Below are 12503 nucleotides of genomic sequence, written 5' to 3' on the forward strand. Positions count from 1 at the left end.
AAAACGAATTCAGTCGCTTACTCGGATCGCCTGAGGCTTAATGCTACATCTATAAATGTTGAACCTTTCTAAACACAACAGAAATATAATTTTTGTATGTTTGAAACAAGTTACTTTACCTCAAATTTCAAGAGTGTTGTCATCAAATAAAACTCCAGTGTCCTGAAATACAGTTAACTTTAGAATCTCTATTTTATTCGTTATTCAGTACTACTGAAAAATTATTTGGGAAGTTCGATATTGTTATTGCAGTGTGAAATAGTCGAAACCTGTGTTACCCTTTATCTGTCCACAGTATTTTCAAAGTATTTTGTTAAATGTCCATGTTTGTTTTCAGACTTCAATTTGTTTCATACGCTCTGCGTAATGTAAAGCTTTCCTTTCATAAGTTTTAAGTTACCCTTGTGGTTGGAAATAGTTAGGAAAATCTCCTGTGCATCAAATGTGATACACAGGACAGGCAAAGGGCCATACCGATGTTCTTAGTGGAATAAAGAACAAGGTCTGTAGACTAGACAGGAAAACAAACACCCGGGAAGTACCAACAATTTAAAACTGATGACTTGTAAATATATATTCTCAATTAAAATTATAGGGTCTTATTTCTATTTATACAAAGGCTCGTTATATTTTAAGGTAGGAAAGTGTGAAATGTGAGTTTTATGTCTTTTGCTGAATTATTAAGGACTTCAGTGATGGAGCTGAGCTGCCACTGTTTATTAAAAGAGCATCTTAGTTTCGTTTTTCGGCAAATCAGATTATCCCTTGCCCATCTCTGCTTATTCTGAAATGTCGATTTCCTTTGACGAAGTACAAGGACTTTGTCGAGCCGGACATCCATCTGATGAAAGTCACTCAAGAATGCAATAATCAAGGTCGGGTTCTCACGGAGACTGTCATTAGTTTTTTACTGAATGCTCCAAATTCAGCACTGAACAGACTCCAATTCAGCATTGAACACTTAAGAATTATCTTATATTTTGTCAGTTCTCGTCGCCGTCATTGTCGTCATGTATCGTACGTCTGAAAAACATTAATGCCACTACAACAAAAAATTTTCCGAATAAGCGCGAGTTCACGAGTTACCTTGCCACCCTTGTCCACCCAGCTCTTGCAACTGTTCTTTGACAGCCTCTTGATCTACTGCCCTCTAATCTCCCTTTTGTGATAATATTTTTCAAACTTGTTTGAGCCTTACAATTATACGACACCACAGCTTTCCTTTGCTACATTGACTACAGAAAGGGCTTTATCTGTGCAAACTAATGCCACATGAATGCATCATGTCTCATCTCCGTATTCCAAATTACCTCATTAGGCTCATCAAGCAGCTTTATATTCAGCAAAAATCCTGCATTCTAGTAAATAACGAGAATGCAGAAAAGTTCAAAAATGGAAACGGAGTTTTGGGCGATGTATTCTTTCTTCATGCTTACTCAACATCTACACTTAGTGGATAAAGCGAGAAGTAATGAGGAAGATGGCATTAAGATACGTGGCTTGTATATTTCTAATTTGAGATATGATGACAATACTGCTCCACTTGCCAAGACAAAAGCCGGAATACAAAAAGTGATAAATAGATTCAAGAAGGTGTCATATACGTATGGTCTCTATCTCAACCACCAGTAACAAGTCATGGTAGTAGGAAACGAAAACGTAAATGTTAGCATTAAACTGGGCAGTGAGAGGTACGAACAAGTTGAATTGTCAGTTATATTCTTTTCTAATCATTTGCAGTAATGCACTTTCATCTACGAATAGTATCTATTTGCAATTAGTTGTAATGTGAAGTGTCTTTTGTCAGCACATTAACCGTGACATGTAATAGCATGTCTTTCAATTGGCTTCTCCGTATGTTATTATAAGTATTTATTTTCAAAAAAGAAATTGTCCCACATCAGCTTCTCATATTTACAGAGAAGAAATCCAAGTCTTTGAGAAAGAAATCGTGCAATCATCAAATAATTACTTTACCAGCCTACGAATGTATTATTTACATCTCGTTGATATTAAGTAAACAAATGGTCTACTTCTATAAAATTAACGATGAGGTAATATTAATTTCTCAGAATTATCCACGGAGAATTTATTACTAACACAGATATTTATTATCCATGAACATCAGCAATGACAACGACAACAACAGCTAATATATCGATTAAATAATTGGCTACATCTCAAAGACTTCCTGTATTTCAATAGTTGGCCTCCGATATCAAAACGACTGGCAGCAAACAATTATTTCTGCCTTCCAGGCATTCGCAACAATCAAGAAATAATCAGCAATTCAATAAATTCTATCTCTCATTCAGTTAAGTCACTATTTTTTTTTCTCTGTTTTCATTCACTGATAATATCAAATATATTAAAGGAAAGGAGAGGAAAAAAGAAGATGTAAAATGTTTGTTTAAACATACGAGAAAAAAGAAATCACCCGAAAAACTAATAATGTATAAATGCAATCGAGAAGTGGTTAGTTATTGGTTAAAGAGTAAATAAAAATAAGAATTGTTTTAGAAATGATCGCCTTTCGTGTAATGAGAATGTAAATAATACACGCATACATACACACATATGTATGTCTATCTGCATACATACATACATGTATGCACACACACACACACACACACACACATACATAGGGTGTCGCGAAAGGCCTCGTTGGAGGCCCAACATTCCGAGTTCTTTTACGAGGTCTAGATAAACTGAAGGACCGCTGCAATAAGTGTATGAATCTAAGGGAAATATGTTGAATAAAAATATAATTAACTGATTCTTTTGTATTTTCTTTAAGCCAAAGCCAGGAACTTTTCTGCAACTCTTCGTGTGTGTGCATACGCATAGTCATACATATACACGCGTCCATACACGTCTATACACACTCGCCCACACAGAGGTACTCACTCGTCCCCATTCACACATACAAACTCACACACACCATTCTCACATACACACAAACGCTTGCGTACCTTAGTTCGTTGGGGTCAGCGTTATCATAATTATTATTATTATTATTATTATTATTTCCCTTTCATTCAGCCTCTTTTTTCCAGTCATCTCGCCATGTTGGACTGTTGAACTCTGCACATTTTCTCTCAATTTTTTTTTATTCTCTCTCCATTTCCCCACTCTTAATCCTTTGTGTCGAAGAGCTCAGGCTCAAAACTTAAAAGACTTTTCCATTTCTCCCGAGCGTTAAACTAATACACCTGCTTGTTGCTCCTACACCTGTCTTCGTCTTTTGTTTTCTGTAAATTCGAACCATATATATATATATATATATATATATATATATATATATACTCACACACATACATGTATGCGTACGTATATGCAGATATATACTTATAGTTCTGTGTATGCATGCATGTGTGTGTGTGTATGTGTCGTGATGACGTTCCTGGAGGCGCAAGTGATTTCGGGTCTTTCAAAATCAGACCGCTCTCACTCAATTTACCAGCTGGTCTTCGTACCAGCAGCAACATGCCACTGGCCTGCCTTCTTTATGCGAACTCGATTCGTATTCTTCTCGCTCGCTTCAGTACCAGAACGTATGCTTCCACTACATCAGTATGACTAACATCAATTGGATCTTTGTTGAGTAAGCGCCTTACAAGTCGGTCAGCATCTACGCTGCTTGACCGGTTCCTATATATTTATAGCAAGCTATATCTAATTAGCCTCTTCTATTTGTTTTTCCTAGGAAACAGTTAGTTCCTACCTGATGGCCTGCTTGGCGGAATCTGAGAAGGGGATTATGTCTAAACGGAAGACAGCTTATATGGAACTTTAGTTAATTCATAAGTTCCACTCTCAGCTGCTAGTCCAGGGTTGTGCGAAGTAGAGACAATTTAACCTGTGACAATGGACAGCTTCTTTCTACCTTTGAGCAAAAAATAGTTTACTTTTTGTGTAAATGTTTACAACAGTGAACAATGACAAACTCCGTAATTACCTTGAACGCCTGGTCACAGTATCAGCGTGGGAAGCCATTGGTAAATGTTTTAGGAGAGCAGCTGAAGAAAACTTTCAGTTAGCAGGAGAAGTTATCTTACTTTTATCTCATGCATGAACGTTTTCCGGTTGGTGGGGTGTTGTAGGCAAAACGAACCAGGAATCTGATACCCGCCAGATATCCAACCAAGTGGTCTTTCGCTGCACAATATGTCGCCCCACTTTATCAATGTTCTTTGTTGACTGAGGTTTGCTATTTTGATAACCAGTATTTCCTCTACGTCTGCTCGTGCTTCTTATTGAAAGGGATGTTGTATTTTTTGTTACAGTATGACAACTTAAAAGGTAGTCCAGGTAGCTACTTGTGTGGGCCTTAATATTAGCAGCTGCTACAATAGGGTGTTTCTGTAATGCTGTAGGGTGTGTCTATTGCTCAAGTTACTATAAATTCATCCGAAATACCGCTGAAAGAGAAATGTAAGGTGTTAATTAATCTGTGCAGAGCAATACTACTTAGGTTCCTTGGCAAACGAAGACACCATCTTAAATAGCTCCTGATTTTATCTCCCAGAGTTTCAGAAGTTTGACGTATATTAACAGTAGTTGGGCGGGACAGCGTGCATGTATACACGCAGGCTTTGAAATGATCGGACAACCTTCGTTCGTTTATCTTGGTAAGCCAAGTTTCCCTGATGGCAACTGTGTCTCCTTTAGAATACAGTTAAAAAATTTCCCCTAGCTATTTAATGATTGTTCTGTCCATGTTGAGAAGGTTGGTTTGGTGAAGCGGTATTTTTACACCAATTTCCTCTTCTTAGTACTTCTTTACTTTGTTAAACATGTCAACTTGTTCTAATAGATTATTTTCTTTGTATTAGGCATCTCTTTCATAAATATTATGAACCGACTAGGGTGTCTCTTTGCAGCCGCCCGACCCTCTAAAAATGGCAACAAAACTTTATTCAACTCTCACTCTACTATCGTTCTAAAACGTAAGAACAAAATTGACAATTGGCCATTAATATACAAAAATGAGATTGCCACAGCTTTGATATTAAATTTGATCATGCAAGGCTTACATGGAACTAAACAATAACAAAAACAACAAACTTAAGTACTAGTAAAGTAGGAAATGAGAGGGCGTGATAATTACCCATTTCAAAAGAACTTTAACCATCAATGACCTTAATTAAACTCCTTCAACTAGAAGGTGAATTAGATATCGGCAACTCAAACAATAGGATTAAACTTAGGACTGGAAGTTAGTTTTAATTTCATCGCTGTCATTGATACAACAAATCAATACATCTTACGAGCAGGCATCTCACTTGTACATGCATCTCACTTGTACATGCATCTCACTTGTACTTATGCTATCGACATCAAAGAAAGTATAAAATCCAAATATAAAGGACTATAGCTAAATACTATCAGACATTTCGTCCGGTGCTGTACCGTCTTTGCCATTTACTTAGAATCTTAACACTGATATCAAAGAAAGAAAAGAACACAACAAGGTACTATATTTTCAAATTGGCATTTATATCATTTTTTTTGTCACTTCAACAAATTTAAGCAACTATTTAATCAATTAAATAGATTAAAAGATTGCTTGATTTGTTGTTCAGTCAATCAATCAGCCAGGTTTGTCAGAGTCCTTCTGTTGCTATTCGTGACCTGATCAATGACATGCCTTCACTACTCCAAATATGTTTCAAGTTCATTGGTTAAATCATTAACCGACTGATAAATTGAAATAAAATAAGTGAACTAGATTAAGTGATTCCCACTGAGATATCACAAAAAATGTTTCAGCACGCGAATTCACATTAAGAATCTTGCAAGCCAAATACCAAAACGAAACACTTCGTTATTGCTGTTACTGTTGACAGTATTTTAGATCTAAATTATGTTCCCTCGATCTTAAACTTCATCATAGTTCTGGTGGCGTTAAGTTAATAATCAGATCACTCTGGCACTATAAATGACTACTATTACTATCACATACACGTATTTAAACTTGAGCTATAGATTTAGAATTGGTTTCCTATAGCTTAGCTCTTCTTTTAGACATTGTTATTATGCAGATTAACTAAAACCAAAACTTGCGCTGGAAATAAATAAAACGTGCTTTTGCTACTTCAGGCTGAAGGAAGTTTTCAACTACATCGTGACAGAACCGCATTTTCCTTTTGACCCGCGCTAGGCGAGCATAATGCTAGATATACTCCCGCTCGGATAGGTTGTATAAACGTGCTTCCTTGCTCTTATAAATCTGACATGCTGTTTCTGTTCACGGATAACTGCTTTTGTCTTAAGGCGTTTTAATTTCTGCATTTATGCTGTCTTGGCATGAGACAAATTCTTATTTTTTCGACAGTAATTGTTTTAGTAGTCGTCAGAAAAACTGAAGTGAAGTAACTGAATGGGTAAGATATTACACTTTTATTCTCGAATGTGTATTGAGAACAAACTCTCTCTGTATGTAGTGAATAATTTTATACGATATATCTCACAAGATTTTGAAATAAGTTTACTATTTAATTTGTCTTTTTATATGCATGTTATTGGTACGTTTTACAATAATCTTTACAAGTGTGCTCTATGCAAGGTATGTCACCACAACCTGAGTTTGTAACTGAGTTTGTAAGTTTGTAATGTGTATTTATAATTTTACATACTTTAGTCATTGGACTGTGGCCATGCTGGAGCACCGCTTGAAGTGTTTAGTCTATCAAATCCACCTCGCTACTTATTCTATTGGTTTATTTTTTTTCCGAACTTCTAGGCTATAGTGACGTAAACGAACCAACATCATTACAAAGCGGTGAGGCATAAACACACACACGCGTGTGCGCCCGGGGGGAGGCTTCCGTGTGAACAGTTTTCTTCTGCCAGTTTCACTCACAAGGCATTTGTTAGCTTGGGAATACAGTAAGTGGAAGACACAATGAGAGTGAATACAAAACGCCGCCGCAGTGTAGTCAATTTGGTAATCGTATGATGCCTGTAGCTATCATATATATTTATTTCTTTATTGCTAAACTTAGAGGGGACAAACAAGGACGTTCGAAGGATTTAATTCGATTACATCGACCCAAGTGCGCAACTGGTACTTATTTAATCGACTCCGAAAGGATGAAAGGCTAAGTCGACCTCGGCGGAATCTGAACTCAGAACGCAGCGGCGGGCGAAATACCTATTTCTTTACTACCCACAAGGGGCTAAACACATAGAGGATAAACAAGGACAGACAAACGGATTAAGTCGATTATATCGACCCCAGTGCGTAACTGGCACTTATGTAAGCTAAAAAATTATCTGTAATATTTAAAAGTAAGCAAGCTTTCATGGAACACTATGGTGACTTACAGAAAGTATTTTAAAATTGTAAGATATTCTTTTACTGGTTTAAATTGCAGAGCTTATGACTATGCGTGTGCTCTGACTTCAAAGTATTTTGTTCAATTAAATCGACTCAGTGTATTTTCTCTGGTAAGTAATTTTTAACGATATCTAAGTCGATCTGGCATACGTTTCCCACATGGAAACTAACACTTAAGGCTACTTTTGTTCAACGTACCAATATCGGTCTTGGAAACTGACATACATGTACATACATACACACATATATATAAGAATGTGTGTGTGTATGTGTATGAAAGTGTGTGTGTTGTGTGTTTGTGTGAAGAAATGTATACGTGTGTAGGAGTGTATGCGTGTCTGACCTTGCATACAGTTTCTGGTTTCCAACTATGATTTGGTCTACCATAGACTATAATCGTACATTTGCAGAAAGTGCTGTGGAAGTAAGATCGAACCCGAAATTGTATAGGTGTGAACCAGACTTCTCAACCACACCTTCATATGTAAAGATAAAAGAGTTTTTTTTATTTGTTACAAAGTTTGTTATTCTTCCTTTAATCTTACCTTGCTTTGCCTTTGGCCCTTAAATCCTTGATGGGGTCTTAGGGATACCGTTGTGACATATGGCGTGCCGAGTATTTGTAGAATTGACAGGACTCATTACCCTCCAGGTCTGACTACAGCCAATTTTTCTCAGAAAAGGGGAGAGACAATCAGACAGGCAGAAAGAAAGAAGGGGTAAGGAAACAAGAAATATCTACCCTAGCGCGGAACTGTACTTTACTTATCGACTCCGAAATTTGTGAAGCCGAAGTTGATTTCGGTGGGATTTGAACTCAGAGTGTGGAGAGCTGTAACTATTACCATAATGCAATCTATCCGACACGCTAACGGCTCTGCTAATTGACCTCTTCATACTTTCTGTTTTCCGTTGTCCAATTGCACTACTTTCTAATTAATTTAGTGAGGAATGTGCAAATTTGGGTGTGGGAGTACTGAACCTGTAACTGACATTTTTCTCTTGGCACAAAAATTATCAATTCAATTACTTCCAAATTTTTTTCTTTGAGTGATTGATAGCCTATTAATAGTTCCACCATGAAAATAAATAAATAAATAAATAAATACGATTAATATATTTATGATTAGAGATATCAGTTAAAATAGCATAGGTTAAAATGATGATAAATCATAATCTCGCAATACAATAAAGAAAAAAAAATATGTTTTATCGACAGATTTTATTGAAATATTTTTTTTTACTGTTGTATATTAGCATTCATTTCATAAACTGATTGATTTAGCTCTATGAACATATGCCAATGTTATGTTCTGGAAAAAAGAAAAAATCGCTAGTCTAACAGGAATAGCAGCTATTAAATATGAAATTTATGTGATGGGTCTTTCTCACATATGATTGCTTCTCTATGTTTTATCTTTGTGAAAAAATGGTTGAGAATTTGTTTCCCTGTTCGTCATATATAGAACAATAATATATTGTCAGTTCTGACAACACAATCTAGCTCTTTAATGTTTTTGAGAGAGTCCTCTCTGTTGCAATTATTCGGATTAAGTCTCCAGTTTGAGGACAGCAAACGAATTGCAAATTACTCCTCCCCCACCCACGAATCTTGGAATTCTAAAATAATGCTGTCAGTGCTGCCTTCCTTCTCATAGTACTGGATATTAATAGTTATCGCCAAGCTATCCAGAAATATAGGACGAATGCTGCTGTTGATTAGCTCCAAGAGGCCATCGCCTCTAGCTTATATGTGACACACGAACCTGTGTCCATTATAACCTTCGACTACCGCTGCCGTAGTCCACTAAATTTAGGTAAACAATCCTTCGAACAGACGGTCAGTAGCGACGCCTACTGGGTTCGAGTACTCTGCATTGATAAGAGGCAATACCCCGAAACTAGGCCAGCAAGGGGAAGCGGCTGACCTCCCCTGTTCGAAGGTTATAATGGACACATGTTCGTGTGTCACATAGCAAGCTAGAGGCGATGGCCTCTTGGAGCTAAACAACGACAGAATTCGTCCTATATTTCTGGACTGCCATAGCTTCGCGATAACTATTAATATATATATATATATATATATCAAAATTGTAACTAGACGTGGACTGTTGACGATTTTTTCCTCCTTCGTCATTTTCTTTGGGACTTTCCTATCTCCTGTTTCCGAAGAAGAGGTATGCTCAAAACGTAAAGCACCTACTCTTTCTTTCCTTCTGGCAGCATCTCATTAATACTTTGCATGTATTACGTCCTCGCGTTGTTGCTTTTTTCTTGTCCTTTTTCTCCGTTTTTTTATGATATATATATATAGGGAGAGTCTACGAAAAAAACAAAAGACGAAGACAGGTGGTGTACAAAACAAACAGATGTATTAGTATAACGCTCAGGAATAGAAAAAGTCTTTTACGTTTCGAGCCTACGCTCTTCTACAAAAAGAGACACAGAAAAAACAGGGAGAGAAACAAGGAGAGAAAAAAGGAGAGAAAAAATGTGTGTAGTGGCTAACGATCTATCATGGCGACTATATATATATATATGCTTATATATATATATATATAAGAAGTTTCCAGTTTGAATTAATTTTAAACACGTAGTATTATTCTCTATATCTTGGCATCAATCGCACTAACATCCTATGATATTTTGTGTCTATTTCATTTTCTCTTTCGCTATGTTTGTGCATTCACATTTAGTCATTCACGGTTAGGTGATACTTGTTTTTACAACTTTTTCGTTTGTTGATGAACTGCTTACATGAAACGATTGTAGCTTAGGAGTTCAAATGTTTTTTATAGAAGATAACCAAATATAAAAAAAAAGTTGTTCTTGTTTTTCGAAAAATAACCAAAACAAAAAAATAAACGAATACAAAAACAAACAAAAATGACTTTTTCTTTTCTTGAATGTTATTTTAGTATTAAGTTTATGATCTAGCTTTATTCAACATGTCGTATACCGGACGATCTATACGAAACGAAATCAGACACCCGAGAAGGAAAATGCATTAGAAATACTCTTTCATATATATATATATATATATATATATATATATATATATATATATATATATATATATATATATATATATGTATGTATATATATAGCAACATATTTTGTTTTCTGTCAGATATTCTCAGCTATGATACTTTTTTTATATAAAACAAATAAAAAATTCATACTGGTCGCATTCTTTCATTCGTTTGCTAGTTTAATTATCTCTTTGTCGCCATGCTGCAGCAAGGTATTCATGTGTCTCTCTGAATGGTATTTTCCTCAGTAATTATTTCCCTCTGGTACTATATTATCGATACCTATTTATTGAAATGTTAAGTTATATTTTACATTTAAGTAAAGGGAGGCGATAGGACGAATTACTTTATAACAGTACACGCACACACATACACACATACACAAACACACACACACATATACCACACGCACACCACAATTATCACTTCTACCACAAACACCAATACCACTATGATCATTATCACCATCATTACTTCCAACACCATCAAGTCCGGCATAGGTACGACTATCACAGTTATCCCCACAACATGCACCACCAACACAAGCAACAACATCATTATCAGCAACCACCATCAACAACAACACCAGCACCAGTACTACTGGTACGAATACCAACCTTACCGCCAATTAAAGGAATCGTTACGCAGTTACCCTATTAGGAACACCACGTAAATCTCCCTCATAACACATCGTCCTGTCTTAAATGGAATAGTGGAATGTAGTCTCTGATATACCGTAAAAGGAAATGGTCACGGCTGGGATGCTGGAAGAAATTATCGTTTTTTTTTTTAAACAACGGAAAGAAATAAAATATTGTATCTCGATATACAACTGTGGACTGGGTAACGAATTTTCAAATAGAGCAAGCTAAGATTGTTGATTCCTCAGATGATGCAAGCAGAGGGATGTGCTGAAGACGACATTTCCTTGGGTGGAAATTCTGGGGCGGTGAAATTTCATTGTATATATATATATATATATATATATATATATATGTGTGTGTGTGTGTGTGTGTGTGTGTGTGTGTGTGTGTGTGCGTGCGTGCGTGTGTGTATATGTATATACATATATTGATATTGCAAGTGAAAGGGTAACTCTCACTAAATCGAATAGAGAAAAAGGTCGCAATTTTGTTTTAGACCGAAAGCTTTTATGTAACATATATTGTATGTTGTTTTGTGTACAAATAGTAATACATACATGTATACATACATACATACACATAGGTGTGTGTATGTATGTGTGTGAATATTTATGTATCTACTTCTATAATGTGTATGATAATTTTCATATATATTCTCTTTTATTATTTTTTTAGATAAAATTAACCAAATCAAAGATACCGAGCAAACAGGATGATTTAACAAGGTAATAGACGTTACACTTCTTTCATTGATGATTTTGACTAGCCTCTGTAGAACATAAAATTTCAGTTATTGGTTAGATATAATTATATACTTCAAAGTACTAAAACGTGCATTTTAACTCATCTCTGTAAATTGGTAAAAAAAGGCGAAGATAGCTAAAAAAAAAGGTAAAAAATAATATCAAACGAAAAACAAAACATCAAATAAATGGAACAGACGCATCACCATCATCTTCTCCTTATTATCATCGTAGGTAATAATAATAATTTATGACATAGACTCAGGGCCATAAATATAGGGGAGGGGGAACGGGCTTTTATATTGACACCAGTATCTGATAAATATTTTCTTTTATTGGCCACAAAGAAATGAAAGACACCACTGAATTCAGTAGGATTTGAACTCATAACAATTGAAATTACAACACCTCTTCTTATAAATCACTTGCGTATGTCTCCTTTCAAAGTTAAAAGACGATATTGCTTCTCTCATGCCATAATAAAGTAATGTATCTATTTAGTTAATCTCCACTTTTATTTTGAAACGAACTTTTCGTTTTCGCTAAACGTGTAAATTGTACTACACAAATTCCTCGAAAGATGCCGGAACCGCTACACCTTTCTATCTTCGGTGTTGACTTTAACAGAGTCGTAAGATGAACCTGATGCATGTTCTGCACAGACCAACGGAGAAACCTGTAACCAATCGAATAAGCTACGTGAGAACACAACCAAATCTCTATCATACTGCACCCTACAGTA

At 35.8% G+C, this 12503-nt stretch overlaps 1 protein-coding gene across 3 annotated transcripts in view; it reads left to right on the forward strand.

Moving 5' to 3' along the window:
• LOC115214895 (5'-nucleotidase) overlaps positions 1-12503 on the forward strand; it is a 373486-nt gene that overhangs the window by 176083 nt on the left and 184900 nt on the right. For all 3 annotated transcript variants that reach the window (XM_036503166.1, XM_029783931.2, XM_029783940.2), the window contains exon 2: positions 11694-11743. The gene's annotated coding sequence lies outside the window, so the exon portion shown is untranslated. The remainder of the gene's footprint in view (positions 1-11693; positions 11744-12503) is intronic.

This window comes from Octopus sinensis, linkage group LG1 (genome assembly GCF_006345805.1).
Source record: "Octopus sinensis linkage group LG1, ASM634580v1, whole genome shotgun sequence".
In the NCBI taxonomy this organism is placed as follows: Eukaryota; Metazoa; Mollusca; class Cephalopoda; order Octopoda; family Octopodidae; genus Octopus; species Octopus sinensis.